Source organism: Callorhinchus milii, unplaced genomic scaffold, assembly GCF_018977255.1.
Source record: "Callorhinchus milii isolate IMCB2004 unplaced genomic scaffold, IMCB_Cmil_1.0 Scaffold2, whole genome shotgun sequence".
Lineage (NCBI taxonomy): Eukaryota > Metazoa > Chordata > Chondrichthyes > Chimaeriformes > Callorhinchidae > Callorhinchus > Callorhinchus milii.
This window is the reverse complement of record NW_024704743.1, coordinates 110027762-110043368: the sequence shown is the minus strand read 5'-3', so window position 1 is coordinate 110043368 and position 15607 is coordinate 110027762. Positions and strand designations below refer to the sequence as shown.

The 15607-nt window shown below is 42.8% G+C and overlaps 1 protein-coding gene across 1 annotated transcript in view; it reads right to left on the bottom strand.

The window, feature by feature from the left end:
* Positions 1-15607, bottom strand: part of adgrb1a (adhesion G protein-coupled receptor B1a) — a 166409-nt gene that overhangs the window by 95543 nt on the left and 55259 nt on the right. The window lies entirely within an intron of this gene.

Sequence of the window (15607 nt, the reverse complement as noted above, 5' to 3'; positions counted from 1 at the left end):
ACAGGACATACTAGCCTTGGAGGGCGTCCCGTGACATTTCACTAGTTTAGTGCTTGGGTTGAAGGGACTCACAGTTGTTTGGGTATTGCAGCAAATCAATTTCCAATGATGAGAGACTGAGGTTATATAACACAATACAATTTACATTCATACAGTGCCTTTTACATTGGGAGGACATCTCAAAGTGCTTATATTCCTCAGAATGGAGGAGGTTATACATTGATTTGTTTGAGGTGTTTAAAATAATAAAAAGGCTTGACAAATTAGATAAATGACCACACTTCCTTTGGATCCATTAGAATAGAGGGATAGCTTTCAATTCAGACAAAGACAGTTAGAACTAAGGTTAGGAAGCATTCCTCCACATGGGGCAGTGACGGTGTGGAAAGTTCTGCTCCAGGAAAGATGTAGTAATGGAATCACTCGAGTCTTAAGGGGATTGGGGAATAGGTAGGGCATTGCGAGTAAAAGATCTACCAAGATCTATTAAATTCCTGGAACAGGCTTGATGGCCTGAATGACATCCACCTGTTTCTGTTTCCTATGTTTCTAACAGAGAAAGGTTATTGTTGCTAGGTAATGAATTGTTAAGAAAGGGAGTTAAGTGGGAGGTTACACGAAACATTTCACACAGAGGATTATTGGAATACAGAATGCTTTGCTACAAGTGACTATTGAGGCTGAGCTGAAAAATGATGTAATGGGAAACAGATATTCATCAAGGCTGGAATTTCCTTATGCTTTTAAGCTCAAGTATTAAAATTCAGGTCTTGTATTTTGGAAGTTAATGTTTCTCACAGTATTGCAGAAAATCAATTTCCAAATAAAGAGTATACTTAAGACATACTTCCACTCACTTTTAAATGTTTAAACAATGGCCTTGAGCAAGGAACAAGTGGAATTTTGAGCTGTTGGAGAAGAAATTAAGATTGGAGTAGATACAACAACAACAAGGTTACATTTGTATAGCGCCTTTCACGTTGGGAGGACGTCACAAAGCACAGATAGTTCCAGAGGAGCAGCTAATATCAGCACAAACTAAATTCGCTGAATTACCTCCTGTGGGTTGGTATTTCTATGATTAGGGGAGGGGTAAACATTGAGAGGGGAAATTAAGACAACCTAACAAAGGCTGGAAATGACTGGGGGGGGGAGGAAATGAGGCTTGAGTTTTGATTTCAGATTAATCTCAGTTGCTGCCAATCAGCCATTATTTGCTGCACAAGGAACAGAATTGTGGAATCAAAACAATGAGATAAACGTTGCGGTGGGATAATGAGCACCTATGTGCTGATTAATACACACAGCATAAATTAGCCACTTCTGATTGTCAACACATTGACTTCAGGTGGACCCTTTACCCTTCTGTCCCCAACACTTTCTGAGACTCAACTGTACACTGAAGTTTTCAGCTTTCAGACCGTAGCTTTGGACAGGCTAAGTTAGCAGGCTTAACTGAGAAAAAAAGCAAGGTAAAGTGGTATCTCACTAAACAGCGTTCCAATGCTTGGATCACATACTAAAATTCCAATAATCAGAAACTGGAGTATAACCAGATCCTCAGGTGTTGGAGAAAGAATTTGGGGGGGGAGGGGACCGCTCCACTTGCTGAATACCCAGGGACCAGTCAATGCGTAATTATCACAAAGTTGCTAAACTGAAAGCATGTGCTAATTAGCATATAGTTAACAGTGCCAAATTTCACAAGCTACCGCAAACTTCAAGAAACATGTTAACTGGGAAAGCCAGTTTCCCTACAGAATTTTAAAAAGTGGAATTGGATTTCAGGATCTGATCAACCTTCTAAATTGGGATCAGATTTAACTATTTTCCACAACTCCATACCATCTAAAATTTTAAGAAAAAAAATCTTGCAGCTAAGACCAGAGGCACGAAATTCAACCTAGCCTTAAAATTTAAGACAGTTCAGAGTCATGGGAAATCATTAAATTTAGTATTATTTGGGAAGTTAGTTTTGAAGAATTGGGGCAAAACGCATCTTCTAAACAAAGCCGCCTCTCTCAGGAAGAACTCCATTCCGAAGTCCCTTCGACTCACCCTTGCCTCTTTCAAGGTCCTTCACAACCTTTCTCTCTGACCATGCTTTTGGACAGCTTTCTCTCCCCTGCCCAAACCTCTCAGTCCCCAAATCCAGGTGCAAACCCTGAACTCAGCGCCTTGGGATATCCTCCTGAGGTGAAAGGCACTATATAAATGTAACTTTGTCAAATGTAAAGGCCAAATTTAAGAATTCTCCCTTGTTCTGCACTACTAGTTTCAAGACAAAATCTTCTTGCATCTCTCCAGGACGGCAGGCACACCCCAATCCAGACAAAGGGAGATTTCTTAGTATATTTGGAACACTTAGGACTTTGGTTTGGGGTCTCTTTTGTGATAGTGATGGGATTTCCGTGCATTTCATGTACCCGACTTACCAAAAAATACTTGGGAAGTAAGGATATCAACAACCACAAACTTGCATTTATATAGCACCCTTCATGTAGGATAATGTGTTGGCAGTGCTGCATAGTGGAGGGATTGGACAAAGGTGAATGGAGAAAGGTAAAGGAACGGAACTTGCCAGGATCCAATAAAGAGGCAATAGAACAGGCTCTATGGACCATATGGACTCTATCTTCCTAACATGCACTCGAAAGGAGGATGGGACTAACTGATCTGGAAGAGGTAATCAGGCTACTGTTTTGTGTGGGACTGAAACAAAGAAATAACTTGTATAGCGCTTCACCAGGCTCAACGTGGTTAAACATCTCAAAGCCTTCACAGGTCAAGTGTAGTGACTGATTTTATAGCAAATGTGACTGCTATTTGGATCACATGTCTATTTCACATAGTGAGCGCTCTTTCCTATATACATAAATATATATGTTTTGCCCACAAATATACAGTCAATTTACTTTACTATATATTCTGTGAAGCACTTTGAGAAGTCTAGAAAACACGAAAAGCTCTATATCAAATGCAAAGATAATTATTATTATATATATGCTGGTAAACCTGTCTCTCCTCCAACCTAAGAAGGGCTTGAAGGGTATGGGGATAAGGCTGGGCAGTGCGAGTGAATTGATTGCCTTACTCTATAAGCCAGTGTAGACTCCATGGGCCAAATGGCCTCCTTCTGCACAGTGGATTTCTGTGTTTTGATGTTTTGAACACCCCCAGACCCATTTTCTCCCATCCCCTAATCCCATCCAAATGAAACTTTTGTCTCTGTGAATACAATGTGAAGGGGAAGCCTCACCACCAGGGCCTATTCTTAGTGGAAATTTAGTGCAGTTATTTTTTTCCAGTTTTCTTGATTTGAAAATAGTTTTGTGTGTATCACAAGGTCCATCACCTAGAGACTTCTCACAACATATTACACAGTGAAATGTTTGCTAGAGTTAGCCCCCTGAGAGTGCTGAAAGAATGATGAAGGGAATAGCATGCAAACAGGGACAAGCCTTCCAGTGAATTGCCACATAATACTTAACCAAAGGAAGATACCTGCATCTTGTGTTTTCAATTGTAATTGGTAAGAATTTCACAATAAGAAATATCAAATATCTCTGACAGCGGAGGGGACGACGACGAAATAATTTGGGGATAGAGTATTTGCAAATTAATTAATTGTCAAGACTGTATGTCATTCAAGTTGCAAGCACCCTGGAGGTGGAGGACATGTGAGGACCTGGATAAAGCAGCTGGTGGTGCATAGTCTCAACCTGGATTATTAGCATATTGTGGCCAATTGGGGGCCTCAAATCCATATCCAAGACTGAGACATGTTAGAGGAAGGGAAGGTTGGGTTCTGCACAGAGTTTAAGACGAGGAGGCAGGACTGGAGTATACCATCTCTGAGCTGCTAAAGCTCTTTAGAAATCCCAAGGTAATAGTGATAAATAGGGTCAATGCATTTTAAAAGATTTCCATTTTTCTGCCAGAAGATTCAGATATCTGTGTCAGGTCGTTCATAGATTGGATGTCAAGACAAGGAGCTGAATGCTTTCAGCCCAAGGGCATTGACACCTCTACAGAATACAGCTAAGCAAAGTTATTGACTTGCTAGTCCGGCATTGAAGGTAAAATAGAACCAAAGGGATGACCATCACTTTAATAACATCCATCAGGTTATTGATGAAGGTGAAGAACAATTGAACTGAATATCTTTTCTTCAAAACCCTTGAGCAAGTGATACCATGAGATGAGCATCGCTTTATCATAGCCTAATGGCTGCTGAAGAAATCTCTGAGGAGCTATTCTGCTTGGGCTGAATGAAGGAACTTTAATGGATGTGTTTATTGTGAGAAAATCCCCTTTTAAGTGCATGACTGAAAGTTGCTGCATTGGGAGCACAGGACACATTGCCTCTCACGAATCCGACTCAACAGCTCATACATCCAAGGCACTAAAATTAATGTGAACAGAAACAGAGGAAATTTTTTATCTTGCTTTTATCACGTCCCGGTTTACCATGCCATTGCTCTGTTCACTGGACTCTCCTGCTCTTCTCTACAAAAGCTACAGACTATCCAGAACCCTTAGACCATATCCTCTCCCGCATCACTCCATGAGCCTACCACACCCATTCTCACTCAGCTCCATTGGTTCCTTGTTCCCATGTTCAAATCCCTCCACTGTCTCCCTTCACCCTATCTTTGAGACCTCCTCCAACCATACAATCCTAGCTGGTCCCTTCGTTCAATGAATATTGGCCCTGTATCATGTCTCCAGTTCTATCTGCTCCACCATTGACAGGTGGGCTTTAAGACATTCTGCGTCGCTTTCTGAAACTCCATCCCGGAGTGCCTCCGACTATCTTCCACCCTCCTCTCATTTAAGCCACATCTCAGAACGTATCTCTTTGACAATGCTTTAGGTCATCTTTCCTCTTCCCCCACATTGGCTCCCACCCCCCAGCTCAGGTCACTATCTACCACTGTGAAGCACTTCGAGATGCCTTCCCATATGGAAGATGCTATATAAATGCAAATTGTATTGTTTTGTAAAAGAAAATCTATTGAGCCTGTTCCACCAGTTTATGAGATCTTGCCAAATACTCCACCCTTCGTCTATTAATCCTTAATACCTCGACTACTGAAATATCTGTCTCTCCCTCTTTTAAATCTGCTACTCGGATGTGGAATACCCATTCTGCCAGTTGCAGTGGTTGAGGTAGGATCCATATCAGCTTTCAAGAGGGAATTAGATAAAAGGAGTAATTGACAGGGACATCAGAAAAAAGGTTACTAGACTTACATTGCCTTACCTCCAAAGGTGGAATCCACCCTTCTACAGAGGAGAGATAGTGGGCTTAGGAATTATGAATACAGCCACCAGATATCAGAGCCTACCCACAAATCCCATGACTTGCAGGACATTTCTTGGTACTGACTAAGGCTTCAATATGATTTTGCTCGCAAGATCTCACAAGTAACCAGAGCAACCAAACTAAGGATGAGTGGTTTGACATATGACGAGAGGGTACCTTGACAGAGGTCTTTAAAATGATGAGGGGTTTTGATGAGAGTTCATAGTAAGAAATTAGTTCTATTGGTCATTGAATCAATGATAAGATGGCATTAATTTAAGTTAGTTAGCAATGGAGCGAAGGGGAAGATTAGGAAGATATCTATTCACAGAGTAAATCTAGCCAATACTTTGAAAGTATAGAGTAACATTTCTGGTAAGTTTTAAAGTGTTGCTTGCGTTAAATAATGGAAGAGTTGATATTTACCAGCAGGTGGTGCATTCCTCGAGGAATTGTCCTCTTCAAGCTCCCCCAGAAATCATTTGTTTTGGAATCCAACTGTTTTTTCAAGTACAATTTTTAGTTGTTTAGGGCAAAGGAGCAGAGAAAATCGTACTCTCCTCACAGGGCCCAGAGATCTGTTTCAAGTGATCTCAAGGCATGGGCTGAGCCTAAACCTGAGGATTACTTCAAAGTTACTTTCAGACCTGAGGAAAGGGAATTTCTCACCCTCTTCAGATAGGCGAATCCCAGAAAACTTAATATTAAGCAAAAAAAAGTTAAATGTTATCCCAGTGACCAAAAATTATATTTAAAAATATGATTTGATTCCAAAGAAAATGCATCAGGTGAGCTGGACAGGACAATTCCACCCACCTGGAGAGTGGTGTGCCACTTGCTGGTAAATATTGAATGTTTCCTATTTAACATAAGAAATGCTTCAAAATGAACCACAAATAGATGAACAAAAAGTTAGAGAGAAAAAAATGATTAAGTGGCAGTTTTAGGAATGGGCAGCGGTTCAGTGGAATACAATTCCCATTGTGCTCTCTGCCCACCAACGAGAGGAGGGGGGGTGGGGGGAGGGGTGGTGAATTGACCTGGACATACAGTTAAAGTGCCAATCTATATCTATCTCCAATCTGTCACACTCCCATCACTCCGCTCTGTCACTCTGCACAGTCAAATGAAGATGTCATCAAGACTCACCATTTCAGCAAATCTATTCCACACATGGACACAAATGAAGCAATCACATGTTAAAGAAGGACCAAACTGTAATAAAGACTTTATTCTACAGTTGACCTTATTTTGCACATTTTTTAGAAAATGTTTTCCTTGTTTTTTTCCCAATAAAGTTTCTCTTCCAATTTGTCCCAATCTTCATCTCCAATTATTTTTGGGGGGCTTTTTTCACCTCTAATGGGGCAAATTTTCCAAAGGGTGCATCACCAGCCAAGCATATAGGTAAAAAATAGGCACCTTCCCTATGTGATTAATATTCATAGCATCATTCACATGTGAGTCTTGATAGTTAGTGTCAGCGGAAATTCGTTTACAGGGGAGTGGGGAGGGGGAGGGGGAAGGTTTTTTTGTCAGCTAAGTGGAAATCATCACCACGCTTAAGAGTATCCAAACCAAACAGAATTCCATATAGATATGCCATCTACACATGGAAATGTCCTTGTTTTGGTAATGGAATGCACTCTGTCTCCATGCATTGACGCACTCTGCTTACCTAATTCTGGAAAGTATTAGGTCCAGGTCTGCAAGACCCAAGACCTGGGGAACCCAGAGTGTGAGTTAGGGTACTGCTGCAAATTTAACCATCTAAAACCACATAGCTTGCCATTGAGAGCATTGTCTGCCAAGCTTACCGCTGTTTGTCTTGCTAGAACCACCCTACCAGATATAGTTTTGACTTGCGGGGTTAAAAGGAGCTAAGTGGAAACAATCCCTGCTCCAGTGCCCAGTCTGCCCCTCCAAGTCTGGTCTGATATGTCAGCAGCAGTGCCCTTGAGTATTGCAGACCGCCAGCTCAGGAACCATACTTGCAAGACCACCACAAAGGGTTGAGTCGATTCTGACAATCCATTGCTCAGCACCTCACCATGAAGCCAGTTAAGCCTTGAGGAGATCCTGCTCACCTCTTCCAAAGAAGATTGCCATTGGGTGGCCATTTGACAGTCAATGAGATGAGGGAAAAAAAACAGGCCAGGCAAAGCCTTGCCCTCACCCAACGTCCACCCATAAACATCTTCCAGCAGGGATCTCTTTGTAGCAATTGAGAGCTCAAACCATGGCTGAGAGTTTTTGGGCCGGGTCTGTCATATGCACTCATAAGAACATAAGAAATACTAGGTGAAAAAAAAGATCAAGGTCCATCTAGTTTGCCTTCCACCTTCTTGGTGGTCGTTTGCACATATGTCCCAAACTACCTATGTATTATATCCCATAATGTTATTTCCCAAAAGAAAGCTATCTATACTATGTTTGAAGGAATCAACATTTGTTGCTTCAACAGTCTCCCTATGGAGCTTGTTCCACTCTTATGCCATTCTTATGCACCCAGTAAATGCGTGTGGAGCAGCATTGTCAAAAAAGTCCTGGGATCAGGTTAGATTTAGCTATACCCATAGCTGGTGATGGCTCAAGGAAGCTTGACCTGGTAAATGGTACCAATATGAAAAATACCATTAATGGGATCTGCCATTCTATTTTAATATAAGGCAAAATTTGCAGTTTTCCTTAATGTGTTCCTTAAATTAATATCCGTGGTGCGGGAGAGGGAAGGGAGGAGGGGAGGAGCAATGGTGGTGGGGAGGAGTGGCGAGGAGAGGGGTGGGAAGGAATGGCAGGGGAGAGAAGGAGTGGCGGGGAGGGAATGATGGTGTCCCCAGTAGCCCTTCAGGGTATTACTGTGTGTTCAGCTGGGAATGTTGAACACAGTGAAAATTTATACCAGCAATAATTTAAGGAACATAATAAGGAATACCTCAAATTTTACCATGTAGAATTACAGAAATTACAGTCCAGGAGTCCAGCAGAGCTAGTAGGTGGCAGCTCCTGAACTGCAATCAACTACTCCAATAAGAAGTTAGCATGGACAATAAGAGAAGTTGTGGAGCTTGTTTTCCTTCTGCATATGTAAGAACCCTCTAGGATAAAGTCATTATTCATGCTGTATGGAAGGAAATATAGAAGTAATACCTGCGACATTTCATAACTTGCTCCGCGTGCTAACCACATGAAGTCGCAAATGTCACACTGCAAGTTAATCATAATTCTTGACAACATTTTTTTTGAGCACTTGAGAATCATTTTAGTTCAACCATCTACAACATGGTTCAGAACAATGCGGTAACCAGCAGGGAATTAACCAAACGTACTAAAGAGCAAGCTTGTAATTTACACACATCCTTTTAATTTCTAAGCCAGGAAAAGGCAAGACGATAGAGATTGGGATCGGTTTCAAGAATGAGTCTATAACGCAAAGCACTTAAGGTGGATTAAGGGTGAGAGAGGAAAGCGGTGGGGAAGAGGGGGTGAGTGATGAGTGTGATTATATATGAGAAATAGGTGAAAAAATCTCATAAAGTATAAAATAGTAGTGAGGGTGGTTCTGTGCCTTAAGGTCAAATCTGGTCAGGCGAACCATTCCAGGATTGTTCTGTGACTCCCTAATGAACCTCCCAGCATGCATGAAGCCCACATATAACTATCTCTTCCTCCCCCTTCTCCATTTATCAATGGAGAGTCAGTTGTGCGTAGGGTTTTTCTTAAGGAAAATGACTGTTTTTCCTTTGGGTATGTTCTACGAGACTGGCATGGAGAAAGAGGCAAGGGTGGTGGGGTGGGTTTGCAAGAAGGGTATGGGCAGGGGAAAGACTGAAGATGGGAAAAGTGCCATTTCCAATTTGGAAATATAAGCTTGTTGTGTTGGTTAGATTTGGGTGGGGGAAACTGAAGGCCGAGGGGGTGCAACGTGGGGTGTGGGGTTGGAGGAGTGCAGGACTTGGTGGATTACCCAGTGTCACGTCTGTTCAGGGTGAGGAAAGGGGAGAAGGAAATTTATCTCATTGTAGAGCAACTCTGCCCAGAAAGGCGGGGGAGAGGTGGGGAGAGAAGGAGGTGTGGTGGGGGAGAGTGGGGACACACACAGGCAGAAAGGCGAAGAAGGAGAAGAAGAGGGAGAATCTAAGAGAAGCGCTGAGTCGAGCATGAACTACATACAGTGCTCAATTTCCTATAAAATAAATGAAAACTTACTATTACAGGGCTGCTTATTGCATAATCTTCCTTCTTCTGAAACTCCTTGACAAACAAACCCTTCCTCTAACTGGGAGTGGCAGGTCCTGCTTCGGGTCTGCAATCCACCCCCGCACGACCTGGTGCAGTCACCCCACAACGACCAGGCATCCCAGTCACCTAGTCAGGAACCAGAGCAGTGTGAGACACAGGACGTTTAATTTGACGGCGTTTTTATTCTCTCTCTCTCTCTCTCTCTCTCTTTTTCTCTCTCCCTGAACTACACTGACCAAGTCCAGTCAAGCCCACAAGAACAAATGAATGCACCATGCACTGAACCCAAGGGAGAGAAAGAAATTGGTAGGGGTGAGGGCACCCTGGATTCTAGGCCCCCACCTCCTCCACTATTTCCCTCATCGCTCCTCTTACCAGCCATTCATTGTGGTGTGGGGTTTTGTCGGGGCAGGGGGGGAGGGGAATGAACTAAACAAGAAGGCCCTGAAGCATGAGATCAAGGCACAAAAGGGATAAAAGAAAAAATGCCACAGGGAGGAAAGTGTCATAACCCAACCCTGAACTCTGTTCCAGGAGATCCGATATTGCTATAAATAACAATGAGGTTCCAGTCAATATCCGTTCAAGCTTCACACAAATCCCATTTGCTGAAAAGGTTGTTCCTCGGTCATTGAAAGGACACAGTGGAACTGGAAGATGAAGAGACGGAGAATAGTCTGACTGAACAACAGAGTTGGTTTGGGGGTAGTTTCTGGGGCAGGTGGGTGGTTTGGTTGAATTGGTTGGGTCATGGTCGGAAGGGGGATGGGAAACGGGAGGGGAAGGAAGGAGGGAGATGGAAAACGTGGGAGAGAAGAAGGGAGGGAGGGAAAATGTGGGAGAGAAGGGAGGGAGGAAGGGAGGGAGGGAAGGGGGAATGGTTCAAAAATAAAGCAATGTCTAAAAATAATTGAAAATTACCGCATGAAATAGAATGGAATTGAAATGAAAAAAGTATTTTTGTCTTTGCACAGTATTGAACTTTGCATGTACTCTCTCAGCAGCCCATTGGTTTGTGGTGATCGAGCATTGGTTATCTGGGCAATCATCAAATTGGCAAGTCAGTACCTGACTGTACCCATTGGTGCTCAGCATCCAAGGACATAACTCAGAGAGGAGTTTGTGATTGACTGAAAATGATAACAGAACATATACAGCAACGAATAGTTTTACAGTCCACCTTCATAGCCTTTTATCTCGCTTCAAGGTTTCCGCTGCTAAAGGCCGGTAAATAAATGGCAATGCTTTGCTGAAAAAGAAGGCAGTGAATGGCAGGTCAAGCATCCCACAGAAAGGCAAGTCGATAGTGTCTTTGTCAAGAAATGGGGTTAGTTTCTTCTGCAAGAGGATCAATGTTAAACTACTCATCAGATTTTTTTCCAAATGAATAACTTGCAATCTTTGCATAGAATTAGAAGCAAACCCCATTCTGGTGATAGATGTTTTGTCTTGCTTTCACTTCACGTCACAGAGTCACCAGCGAATACAGTAATTCAGTGAAGCAATAGTACAAAACCAAGCACAATAACTGCTACAGCTTTAATGCTGCAGAAGTGAGCCAAAGTCCAGAGAAGGAGAAAGCAAATGGAAGTTGGCAGAAACTGGGAGTCCCAGATCAGCGCAAGAGGAAGAGCGAAAGATACAGAGGCAGAGTATAAAAAGGGAATATAAAGTACTGTATAAAGAAGACAAAGAAGGAGAAGCAGAGAGGGCAATATGCATTCAAGAGTTGTAACGGGAATTAAGGAACAGACAGACTTTGTGGTCTATTGTGCCAATTGTGAAAGCCATGTATAAATGTGTGCATATTATGCACCATGTGCAAAACCCATGTGCAGGAAATTATGGAGGCTCTTGATCATGCTATTAAAAGCCAATCCATTTTATTTGTTAATTATATGAGGATACCCAGAATTGTCTGCACACGTACCACTTATATGTGGTTCACACAACTTGCATCATAGACCACACTGAGATAAGTAAGAGACAGACAGGCAGGGACAACAACAACAAGTGTGCCTGTTGATGAGAGCTTTGGGGATCCTGGAGTATGTGTGTGGGGGGGGGGTTATTGGAACTTAACTAGCTAAAACCATGAGAATTGCCCCTGACAACACTACATGGCAAGTGTCCGGCTGCTTGTCCAGCTAGGGCCAACCTAACCATTAGGGTAGGCTTGCAGGGTTAACAGGATCTGAGTGTGAAAAATCCCTGCCCCCAGATTGCACATCGAAATTCTGCTGATGAGCCAAACTGGCTGGTTTGTCGTCAACATTATCTTGGCCGAATTGACCAACTGACACTGCCAAAGGTAAAAGGGAAAGGGTTGAGATTCGCAGAGGGCAGAGAGGAAGCATGAAGAGACAGAGATGGAAGGATAAGGATAGATATGCAAGCCGCAAGAGGAAAGGCAATAAAAAAACACTTCAGTACATCAGGAGCCTAATGACATTTGCACACATTATATGTATTTAAAATGATGCATCGGAAGAAGCCAAATCCATCCAGAAAGAACATCAGAGCTTACAAGTGTGGCTCTAGAGGTTTCCGACTCATTACACAGATAGCATTGCACAATTGATCTGCTTTCACTTGTTTTAACATAACATTCAGTGGGTGATGCCATGTGGGCATGGATCAGAAATTAACACTAACCCATCTGGTGATGGCGGTGGGGGGGGGGGGGGGGAGGAGTCAGGGTAAAAAGGGGAATGCTGAGGTAGACTGGTAGCAATTCCAGATGCGATCAGCAACACAGATGCAACGTGATAAACAAAGGGGCAACTGGAAGCAGAACAGACTCACCTCCACAAAACAGCAAATGCACCACAGGCGAGAGAGAGGCTGAAAGGGGAGCCCGAGCACTGCAAGGTAACATGTGCTGTGCCGACCTCTGCCCCGTGAACTCTGAACTCATTCAACCGCTGCACACTCACTAGCAATGCATGTGACCAGGTTGCATCTTGCTCCATCAGATACTCTGGGGGTTGGGGGGGGTGGGATTCTTTTCAGACCATTGCTGGAGCTGGGCACTAGCATGAAGGGTGTCCCTCCTGTGCTAGTGCTGCCCAGAATGCCAGGTCGGAACTTCAGCACTCAGAACCTTCCAGAACAAGTTGGACGCAGGATGATTGATAGCTGTATCGGGAAAGAGGGTCAATGACACATCAAAGCACAAACAACCATACGTGCGTGCACATAAATTTATATGCATATGTAGAGTAGCCCAATTGACTATCCATAACATAGGACCAAAGGAATAGGAGGCGGTCATTCAGCCCATCGAACCTGTTCCACCAATTTATTAGATCATGGCAGAACTTTTAATTCCAATGCTCTGCCGTTCACCATTGCCTCTACCACCCAAGACTCTGTCTATCTCTTCTGGTGTAGAGCATTCCACATCTTCACAACCTCTGTGTGAAGAAACACTTCATGACGTAATTTCACACCATCTTGGCTCTGATTTTAAGGCTCTAACCCATTGTAATGGATCCCTTTACTAAAGGGAAGAGCTGTCCACTATCTGACCTATTAACTCCTTTCATTACTTTGAATACAATTTACTTCATCATTCCTCTCTGTAGCCTGAGGTTGCTGCAGTCAATAGTATTTAAAATAAACCTTGGCAAGCATCAGCTGTCTTGCTACAGGGAGTGATTGAACCTGGAAACATCTTGGTTTGAATATTGTGTATTCAAGCTCCATTTTGGGATTTAAGCTCACACTCTAGCCTGAAGTTCCAACATTGCATTGCAGGAGATGTCGTCCTTCAGATGAGACCAAGTTTTAACCAGCGTTCCTTCCGCCTTGTTAAGTTTCCTTACTCCACACGCCTAATAATAATTCCTCCAAAACAAAACAATAATAAATTGGTCATTTTCAATCTACGATGGTTCGTGGGACATAGCTGCGCAATTGGCTGCCGCGTTCGCCCACAAATATACAGTCAATTCACTTTACAGTGTGTTCTGTGAAGTGCTTTGGGACGTCTTCCCGACGTGAAAAGCGCTATATCAAATGCAAGGATTATTATTATTATTAAAGACCCCGCAATACTGTTTGAAAAGAGAAGGGAGTTACTCCCAGTGCACTGGCTGACAATCCTCCAGGGAGAACTGATCATTCACCTCCTGGCTGTCTGCAGGATTGTGCAATGTGAAAATCAGCTGCTGCGTTTGTGCTCAAAGATGCAATGTTTATACTTTTAGCAACTCCCTGTGAAGCACCTCGAGATATCTCAACGTAGGCATTACATCAAATGTGAGGATCGTTATTTTCATGTTACTATGGCAAGAATTTATTCCTACATGGCACAGGCAAATCATACAGGGAGCGCCGCTATCCAGTCATCTGATTTGTTCCATGCTGTGGAACTGCAGAAAGTTCAGAAGTGCATAATTGTTGGGGGGGAGGGTGGGGTGTGTGGGGGGTGATAGGGAGACAACTCTGAAATGAGAAGCAGATGAGCAGGACATTTTGATTCGAATTTGTGAGATATGAAGCCTGGGGGCTGGATGTTTAACCATCTGAACCTGAGGACTGCCTGCCTGGTCAGGTAGGAGTTAAAGATTCCATGACACTATTAGAGAAAGAGAAGGGAGTTTCACTGCTCATGGATGGCTATTTGGGGGACCTTTCCTAAGACCAAGGGACTGCCGCTCTTATCTAGAAAAAACTACACTTCTCAGTGCGCACCCTTGAAGCACTTTAAGACGTCTTGCCCTGATCTTGACTTGCGCCTATAAAATACACAGTCACTACACTTTATAGTGTATCATGGGAAGCTCTTTGAAACCCAACGTAAAAGGGGCTATATGAAATGGAAGAATTTTTACTATTATTATCAGGTGCTATGAAAATGCAGGTCTCTTTCTCACTCCAAGCTGGGCCAAATAGATTCAGAGCACCCCCTGCTGGATGGCCCAGATTTTACATGAACTTGGCAATTATGATTTGGAGAGAGCATAGAACTGGGGCTCGCCACATATATCCTGGGTGACTGAAACATTCTGCTTATCCTAATATTATTTTCAAATCCTATCCTCTGTAACCAGCATCTAAATGGATCTCACAAAAAAGAGTCTAAAAGGCTGGACAGCACCCAGATCACAAAAACGGTGACAGCACAGGCCCAAAATTCCACATGGACTTAGCCTGCCTTCAAATTTAAGGTAGCCTAATTGTGGAAAATTCTCCAATTCAGTCTTAATTTGGAAGCCATTCTTTGAGGTAAGAGCTACAGAAAAACGGCTTCTAAATTAAGAAGGGAGTTTCTCCTGGTATACTTGCCCACAAACCACCCCCGATAAAATTGTTCACTCATTTCAATGTAAGGCATTACTGTGTGCAAATTCGCTGCTGGGTTTGCCTGCAAAATTTACTGTCACTACACTTCACAGTAAAATCCTGTGAAGTGCTTTGAGATGTTTTGATAAGGTGATGAGGCGCTATATCAAATGTAAGAATTATTATTATTAACAATGAATATAAGGTTTTGCCACAATTCTTTGTCCACCTTAAACCTCAGACCAAATGGTCTCACGGTCACTAAGGCTAGATGAAATTTGAGGCCTTTGCTGAGGTCTAGTTGGGTAAACTATTAATCTCTTGCTTTCATATGAAGTCTTTATCTGTATCACGAGCTGTATAACATGCACAAGCATCATGGTCCATATGTTCATGTAGATGAGGCTTACTAAGTGAAAATGAATACGGTACTTCCTTTAATTTGCTATTTGTAATTCTGACCCCAAAGACAATCACCCAAAGATAATGACATCCCTGATCATAAATACAGACAAACAGATCTTTATTTTAGCCAATTTGTGATTGAATCCATAGCGCTCTCGACTCTGCTTCACAAGGTTGTGGGAACGAACCCCATCACAGGATGTTGAGCACTAAGTCCGAACTGACACTTCAGTGTAGTGCTGGGGGAGCCCTGCACGGTCAGAGGTGCCATCCTTTGGATGAGACGTTAAACTGAAATCCCATCTACCTGTTCAGGTGGGTTAAAGAAATCTTAACACTAGTTGAAAAGAGAAGCCAGGGTCT